This window comes from Podarcis pityusensis (assembly GCF_964106645.2).
Source record: "Podarcis pityusensis genome assembly, chromosome: 7".
Classification (NCBI taxonomy): domain Eukaryota; kingdom Metazoa; phylum Chordata; class Lepidosauria; order Squamata; family Lacertidae; genus Podarcis; species Podarcis pityusensis.
Window position 1 is genome coordinate 42,780,566 of NC_138031.1, and position 6,000 is coordinate 42,786,565.

The window sequence follows — 6,000 nt, forward strand, 5'->3', positions numbered from 1 at the left end:
ACAAAGCACTGGTCAAAAAGAAAATGTACTCTAACTAAAGGGGTCACAAGTATGTCTTGCGGCCCACAACTAGTGATCAAGCAGCCATTGTGCTCCTGTTGTTTTTCCATGTTTATAATCTAATAGAAAAACTATGGGCCAATATTTTCTTTTGTCCATTTAAGCAACCACAGGACAGCAACTCGGTTGTGTAGCTGAGTGGAAGGAAGTTTAAAGTATTATTAGCCATGTGCCACAGCACTTGCTGTGGACCTAACAGAACCAGAGAGAACACTTTAGATGGGAAAAATCTATCATGAGGAGAAGGGTTAAACCTTCCTCCGGTGTTACTGCTCTAATGATACTTGGGAAAGACGAAAACATCAGGAGACCCACTCATGGAGCTCCTGCATTTTGTGTAATTTAACCTTAATACTGTTAGGTATTCCCACAGGCTTTATCATTCCTGATGTAACATATATACAGCCAATTGTGGTATTATGCTTTACTTCAGATGGAAGGAGAAGAGGAAATTTTAAAACAGGAAGATATTTGAGCCCTCAGAAATGTGATATTAGGAAGGCAGGGAGCTTTTAACCAAAGTGTTTAAATTAATTTGCAGATCAAATGGGATTTGAGCAGAAGACTTCCAAGTCGCAACCATGAAAATGCTTTTTTGTACTGAGCTCTGTGACTTAATTATGTGTCTTTGTTCTTAAAACAATCACTACCATATGTGCAGTAGCAACTGCAAAACTCTGGAACAAGTTATTCACTAATCTGCTTGCATTTGCATACTAGATGGTTTTTAAGGGACACGGGTGGCGCTGTGGTCTAAACCACTGAGCCTCTTGGGGTTCCTGATCAGAAGGTCGGCAGTTCAAATCCACGCGATGGGGTGAGCTCCCGTTGCTTTGTCCCAGCTTCTGCCAACCTAGCAGTTTGAAAGCACACCAGTGCAAGTACATAAATAGGTACTGCTGCAGCAGGAAGGCAAACAGCATTTCCATTGTGCCAGAAGTGCTGGCCACATGACCCAGAAAACTACCTGTGGACAAATGCCAGCTCCCTCAGCCTGAAGTGAGATGAGCGCAGCACCCCATAGTCACTTTTGACTGGACTTAAGCATCCAGGGGTCATTTACCTTACTAGATGGTTTGCTACATTATAAAATTATAAAATAAAACTCTTGTTTTCTAATCATTGGTAAATCAGCTTGATTTAATACAAATCTCGTTTTGTAATGCTGCAGATTTCTCCCTGTTTTCAGATAACTCTGCATATTCCATCTGCTTGTGTTTTTTTAATTAGCTGCTGCAATTGCCTGTTTTGTCAAGGTTGATATAAATTTTATATTATAAAGCAAAAAAGAAAAGAAAAATAAATCCAAGTTTATCAAGCAGGCTCTGGAAATGGGTTGTTACTGGCCACCTCAACCTCTGCTGAGCAGTAGTGAGATTCCAGGGGTCTTGGCAGTGAACCAAGGTTTGTGTTCCTTTGGAATGAGGCACAGTGGAAGCTGGTGTCTTTATGAAATATGGTTTATTTTACACATATTTGCAGCTTGATGGAGAGAGTGAAGAACATTATACTCCAAGAGTGTCTCTCATTGCTTCTCTCAGCACCAGCAAGCTTGGGTCCAAAACAGCAGTCAGCCCTTCTCCCAGGTCTCTGTGTGTAGCCTCACCCAGCTAGTGTATGGAGTTCAGGCCCCTCTTTTCTCCTTCCTTAAGACCATTGTTCAGAAATCTTAGTTTCAAAGGACACCTTTTTTCCTGTGGTGACATAATGCCCCCTATTAACCTCCAGGGTAGAAATTGGGATGGCCTGTAGCAGTATCTTTACACAGATCGTGAGGAGTACCACTATATCCAACATTGTTGCTGAGAGAACATTAGAATTTCTTTTTAGCTTTCAGTTAATGCATGCCAAATATTCCATGGCTGTTGTATTTTGCAGTATTTACTCTGAAGGACAATTAACATACTATGAAGTTAGTTCAGCCATAGTTACACAAGCAATTCTATGCTCACAGCAGGTCCAGAGATATGCCACAGCTGTCCAGGTAGGACAACCACCATAGCCGATAGACTTTCAACCTAGAAAAGTGGGAGGGGAAAACCCACAACTCAGAGAATACAAAATACAGCGGGAATATAGGAAAATGACAAAATGAAAATGCCAGTGCTCACCACCATGTACCATGCCAGTGATGGTGTCCAAACACCACATGGATACGTAATGAGCTAGCACACACAATATGAACTGGAAACATGTATGCTGTGTTGCCACCAATGGTGCCCTGTGGTACTGTGATTAAACAGAAACATTCAGGACATCACTCATTCAAATCTCTTAGTGGGTAAAACATCCCCACACCCCACAACTGAAGAAAGACATAAAATCAGGTGGCAGCAACAAGCAAGGTTATGCAGCATAGTCTGCAAAGTGGGCACAGCCATGGTTAGGAAGTTGTTGGTTTAAGATGTCCATGTGGGAACGTTCCCCCCTTTAATCGTATCCATCTGTTATTGAAAAGAGGATAGTCCATTGTGGGGGCACATGAGCATAAAAGCATTTGTTCCAATATTCCCAGTGAAAACATATCTCACCTCTTGCAATATTGGCTCATGAGATCTTGCATGTGAGATTGCACCATATTTCTGAAGTCCAATGTACACTTTCCTGGGAGTAACTGCCTTGAACACAGTGGGGTTTGCTCCTTAGTAAATATGCACAGGACTGAGCTACAAGTCCCCGTGATTTCAATAGAAGATTTAAACATGGGCTTAAATGGCACCAATTATGGGATGCAACCCCATAAGCAGCCAATTTTAGATGAACTAGTTACGCAGAAATCTTGTTCTGATTCTGTACAAAATTGACTTCTAAAACAACAGGTTTACCATTGGTGTGCTACCTTTTTGCAGGTTACATTTTTCCAAGTACACAACTCTGCAGGAGACTTCTGAATGCTGTAGAGAGGCTGATGTGTGAATCTGCCTTCTCACTTTCATGAATTCAAATGAGAAGTACTGGCTAAAACTTCCCAAAACATTGTTTGATGTGAAAATAGAACTCGTTCCATGCTGCCCTATCACACACAGTTCAAATAATGAACTCCAGATGACATATAACTTTCTCCAGTCCTGAGAGAGAACAGAACTTTGATTCTCACACAATATCAGGCAGCAAAATGACAGTGGTGAAGCCCGGCATCCGATGGATCCTCAGACATTCCTGGTGCAGCCCAGAAACATTTTAAAAACAGTTTAATCAGGGACACTGCATTAGCTGCTGCTGTGTACCACAATAATAATAAATAATAAAAAAATTATTTACATCCCGCCCTCCCCAGCCGAAGCCGGGCTCAGAGCGGCTAACAACAGTAAAATAATACAACATTCTAAAATCATTTCATTATAAAATCAGTTCAGATCAAATTAATGGCAACCATTGGGCTAGAGTTCTGTGAGGATTGCCAAAGGTTGTATGCCATTGACAAAGATCTGAGCAGCTGCTAGACAGGCACAAATATATTGAAATTATGTATTTTAAAGTTCTGTTCTTCCTTATAGGCGTAACAAAACCATTACAAAACCATCAGGCTAGAACTTTGGAGCAGATGTCTACGGGCCCCACTCAGCAGAATGACCAAGAGATTGCCCAAATGCAAGCAGTACACATCACCATATAAAGAGAATCCCTGCCCCATTGTAATACCAATTGAGTCTAGAGTCTGAAGTTACCTAACTGTACCACTGGTCATGGCTGAAGGATGACTAGCTTTCCTTTGGATTGCGGCTCTAGATAGCTGGTTACCTACAACAGGTCCTGTCCTTGTTTACCCAGAAGTAATCCTGCTTGTTCAATGGGGCTTATTCCTAAGCAAGTGTGTGTACAGGATTGCATTCCTAGTACAGAAGTAGGGCTTCCCCATTGCTGAGTATGGAAAAGGATGTAACTTTACATTTGCAGATCTCTCATCACTCTCTTTTGTACACACAGCTTTTTTTAAAGACTCATACAAATATATTTAGTGTTCATTTTTTTTAAACTTTTATTTTATTGGCTCTTGTGGAAGCTTATAACAATAAAAAAGTTAAAGAGAGGAATGCAAATAATAAAAACCGATGTAAAAACAAAATAGTGGAAAATAAAATAAGCCAAACAGTCCTCAACAATCAGAAGCAATTTTTAGCCAACAGAGCACAAAAATTCTCATCAAACAGAATAACCTCTGGAGGAGGGCTGGGGGAGTAGCTGCTACTGCAGGTTCTTGACCTGTTTAAATAGTTTCACTTATTTCACTTGAGAACTCTGCAAGCTTGTAGTATTAGCCTTTAAGGATGGTATTACTGTGTGGGTAAGTTTGGCTTGGGAGAGAGACAAATGGATGAACTGGATGTTCCAGCCCTGGAGAAAAGTGATAGTGACACAGTGATTTGGCTTCCTGGGAACTTGGAACCAGTCATCAACTCCATACTACAAACAAATGCAGAAGTGACAACGTGAGACTTGCAGGAAAAGCGATGCAGTTAAAAATCATTACAATTGTGCACAATGTAGCAACATTATCAACGAGACCCACAAAACTATTTTGTGAACCTATGGAACGTATCAGCCTTGTGCATTCAGGCTTTCAGCTTCATGTACTATATATTTTGGAAATTTATTTGTCTTTTTGTCTGTCCTATATATACTTAAGGCACCATAAGCAAAGTGTGCATTATGGTTCCTGATATCAAGGAGAAAGTTTTTTGTCTGTTTGGTTACAACTGGACACAATTTTGAATCAAGATGGCAGACTGAACATTTTAAAATTACATTGAAATGTTACACTGATTTCAAAATAACACTGATTCCCCCCCCTTTTCTTATAATTCCTGAGCAACTACAGGTAGTTTTAGCTAGTAAAACCATACATGATCTGTGTATGTCATCACTACATTGATAAATTGTTCTTATGCCAACATTTCCTTTAGGCAACTGACAAGAGGACCTTCCATGAAAACATGAATTTAGAGAAAAGTATCATTTTGCCTAATGTTAACAGATTTTACAAACTTTTAAAAAATCAGAATCTGTGTTGTTCAGAATTGTCTTGTTTGCTTTGTAACATCATGAATACTTGGAGCATGAGAAAGAAGTCTTTTCTTGTCTGGGCCATAGCAGCAGATTTATAGTTGTTCCTCATCCCTTACGAAGAAGTCGTTATTAAATTACGCAGGCCCATAGGAGCCTCGCAGTACACGCCTATATATGTCTACTCAGAAGTAATTTATAACTCAATTTCAAGGGGGCTTATTCTCTACTAAGTGGGTCTAGGATTGCAGCCTTAGGCATTTTGGCAAAGTGAAGTAAATTTCCCCCTTGCATCAGATCCTGGAGCTCTTTTGCTGGGCCACCCTTCCCCATCCATTGCTATCTGTCAAAAGCTTGTCAAGCCCCTTCACTATCTTTATGCTCAGAGTCTCCCAGAAAGGTTACCCTGATGAGGTTCCAGCTGGCCCTCAACTGCAGCTCAGCAACATAGAGAATGTAAGTTTCTTTCTTTTTTAATGAAGGCTGGGATTCTCTGGATTCTAACAAGAGCCTACGGGATATACAGGAGGGACTCAAGTGCTGCAAGTTGCTTTCCCTAATTAATGCAATTTGGAGAGTGGTGCATGACTATGTAGTCACAGATGCTTTCTTAACAATTGCATTTATCTATTCCTTTGAAGGAGCAGCACAGCAGGTATATTATTATTATGTTCTCCTAATTTCAAAACTGAGGCTAAGCGAGATCAATGCATGGTCTCAGAAGTACTCCCCATTTAGGATATGAGCCTAAGACTACTTAGTTCATGGCTGAGGGAAGGTTTGAAGTTGAGACTTTTGGGCTTGCAGCTCACACTCTGACCCAGATCTAGACCTTTGACCAAGATCTAGAACTGACTTCTGTATTTATTTTGGGAAGGAGTGGGGGTGGATTTCAAAATAGCTTTGGATGGCACTGGGAGCTCTAATTCTGAAGGG